At 44.8% G+C, this 3,278-nt stretch overlaps 1 pseudogene across 1 annotated transcript; it reads left to right on the top strand.

The window, feature by feature from the left end:
- Window positions 1-1,566: 1,566 nt before the first annotated feature.
- Window positions 1,567-2,241, top strand: LOC103628877 (ribosomal protein S24 pseudogene; annotated as a pseudogene). The gene is made up of 3 exons (NR_165486.1): window positions 1,567-1,654; window positions 1,744-1,917; window positions 1,999-2,241. The product of NR_165486.1 is annotated as a ribosomal protein S24 pseudogene (transcript).
- Window positions 2,242-3,278: the final 1,037 nt, after the last annotated feature.

Genomic DNA, 3,278 nt, shown 5'->3' on the forward strand with positions numbered 1-3,278 from the left:
TGAGTCATCACCCTGCTAAACTCTTCACAAGACTTTTGGTTAGTAGAACCAAATATTATGTCATCGACATAAATTTGGCACACAAATAAGTCACCATTACAAGTCTTAGTGAATAAAGTTGGATCGACTTTCCCAACCTTGAAAGCATTAGCAATTAAAAAGTCTCTAAGGCATTCATACCATGCTCTTGGGGCTTGCTTAAGTCCATAGAGCGCCTTAGAGAGCTTACACACGTGGTCGGGGTACCGTTCATCCTCAAAGCCAGGGGGTTGCTCTACGTATACCTCCTCCTTGATTGGCCCGTTGAGGAAAGCGCTCTTCACATCCATTTGGAACAACCTGAAATAGTGGTGAGCGGCATAGGCTAACAAAATACGAATAGACTCTAGCCTAGCCACAGGAGCAAAAGTCTCCTCAAAGTCCAAACCTGCGACTTGGGCATAACCTTTTGCCACAAGTCTAACCTTGTTCCTTGTCACCACTCCGTGCTCGTCTTGTTTGTTGCGGAACACCCACTTGGTCCCCACAATGTTTTGCTTTGGACGTGGCACCAGGGTCCAAACTTCATTTCGCTTGAAGTTATGGAGCTCTTCCTGCATGGCCAACACCCAGTCCGGATCTAGCAAGGCCTCTTCTACCCTGAAAGGCTCAATAGAAGAGACAAAAGAGTAATGCTCACAAAAATTAACTAATCTAGAGCGAGTAGTTACTCCCTTGCTAAAAGCACCCAATATTTGGTCGACGGGATGATTCCTTTGAATCGTCGCTCGGACTTGAGTTGGAGGGGCTTGAGGTGCTTCTTCCTCCATAGCATGATCATCTTGTGCTCCCCCTTGATCGCACGCCTCTTGATGAACCTGTTCATCAGTTTGAGTTGGGGGATGCACCATTGTTGAGTAAGAAGGTTGATCTTGGTCCCTTTGTTCCTGAGGTCGCACATCTCCAATCGTCATGGTGCGTATTGCGGTCGTTGGGACATTTTCTTCATCTACATCATCAAGATCAACAACTTGCTCTCTTGGAGAGCCATTAGTCTCATCAAATCACTACAAGAAATTTGTCCTTTTATGACAAAATAACTAATGACAAGGTCAGTTATCGTCATATAATGTCACATAATATGATGGAATTTTTTGAGTCATCATAATTTCATGAGGCCATGAAGATTTTATGACGATAGTGTTTTTTTGTCACATAAGGGTACGAAGATTCGTCATATATTGTCAGGCGCCAGAAGCCGGTAGACGGTTTTACTTTTATGACGCTTAGATGTGCCTTTATTTGATGATTTGACGGTGTCACTTTATGTTTTTTCCAAAAAAGGGTCGTACCCCTTTCTGTTGACCGCATTCACTTTCCCATCTCCCGCCCAAGATGACCAAAATTTCCCTCCTGTCTTATCCTCTCGGCTACTCACCTCCGCGTCCGCCCCCACCACCACGCGCCCGCCCCCAAAACCCCCACAAACCCTAGCCGCCGCCAGCAAGGAATGGCCGCCCTCCTGCGGCTCGCCGCAGCCCAATCCGCCCTCCCCCGGCGCACCCTCACCCCACACCGGAGGCTCCGCACATGCAAGTTCATGACCAACCGTCTTCTCTCCCGCAAGCAGTTCGTGCTCGAGGTCATCCACCCCGGCCGCCCCAACGTCTCCAAGGTCGTGGGTCTCGTCCTCTCCTAGTTTCTCGGTTCCCTGCCCTCCGTGATGGCCGTCGCGGTCTTGACGGTATTTCATTGTTCGCGTAGGCGGAGCTCAAAGAGAGGCTGGCGAAGATCTACGAGGTGAAGGACCCCGACTGCATCTTCGTCTTCAAGTTCCGAACCAACTTCGAAGGCGGCAAGTCCACCAAGGTAGAGAAGTCACGAAAGCAGATGAAGGAACGTAAGAACAGGGCAAAGAAAATCCTTGGTGTGAAGAAGGTGAGTACCAGTCAGGAATTGCTACTCGTATTCCCATTGTTCTGGTACATTTCAATTATGTTTGCTGCACAATTTTTGCAGACAAAGGCTGGAGATGCCAAGAAGAAGTAAGGGAGGAAGTTACTTGCCTTGCCATTTCTCTCATCATAGGCTTTGGTTTGTTTAGGGTGGGGCTCCTTCCGGCAATGCTGAATGTTTAGTTAGAAGTAGAGGAGATTTTGCCAATTACCCATCACGTTGAGTTTCTCGTTGCACCTTCTGTTCAGTTTTGAGGCACTTTGTCAGACACAAGAATATATATACCTGGTCATCACGGCTTTTGTCCTGCTATCATCATTTTGATTTCAGTTTTGTGCACTTGGTACACTTAAGTTGGAATATCTGTAGGTTAGAAAGGAAATCCATGTAATATCTGTAGATTCGAAAGGCAATCCATTTCCATAAATGCCGAGATATATCTAAGCATGTAAGCAGCATACTATGTCAAATCCCAAGAATACCATCATCGACTTGTTAGTGTTCATATGCAAATATAAATACAAAAGGGCCTTTCATTGACTAATGTTATAGGAAATGGCATCATACTATGCAGTCAAATCTGCTTGTTAGTATGTTAGGTTTATTATTAGTTCTTCCACCCGTTCAACATTGTTCAATTTTGGGTTATATACAGGGCTTGGATTGAATGAAGAGGTTCGACGAAGCTAAAGCTGAACTTGAGGAAATTGTTCACTACCTACGAGATCCTAAGGTGAATTGTTTTAGTCAGGCACACTATTTGTCTGTGATGACTGATGAGATAGAACAATGATTAACATTATGTCTAGTCCAATATGCCCATTATTTGACTATGTTGTATTGCTGTTGGCATGTACCAATATTTCATGGCAAATCTTATATCCCAAGTTTTTTATATGCTCAACAGGCCGCACTTGAAGAAATCTTATATCAGTTTCAGGAAAAACTCCAAGCTAAAAGAGAGGAAGCTGCTAGGAAGCAGGAAGAGTTGCAAGCACAACTACAAGCTCAACAAGCCGCACTTGAAGAAAACCAAAGTTTGCTGCGCCAGGCCCAAGAGGAAGTGAAGGGGATGCATACCAAGTTTGAAGAGACCAATGCACTACTACGAGCTGTCCTGAAACTTTAGAAAGATTGAGGTAGGGATGCATACCAAGTATGAGGATGATGCCTTTGCTTAAGGTTTTTCTACCTTGCTAGAACATATCTGTGGTTAGAACTTTGTCAAAACTACGTGCAATCTGTTTGAATGCTTCAAACCTTTGTGGTGGAACCTTTGTATGTTTGAACCTCTGTTGTGGAAGAACTAGTGTGCTGGAATTGTGTATGATTTGTGATGACAA

This window comes from Zea mays, chromosome 5 (assembly GCF_902167145.1).
Source record: "Zea mays cultivar B73 chromosome 5, Zm-B73-REFERENCE-NAM-5.0, whole genome shotgun sequence".
NCBI lineage: Eukaryota > Viridiplantae > Streptophyta > Magnoliopsida > Poales > Poaceae > Zea > Zea mays.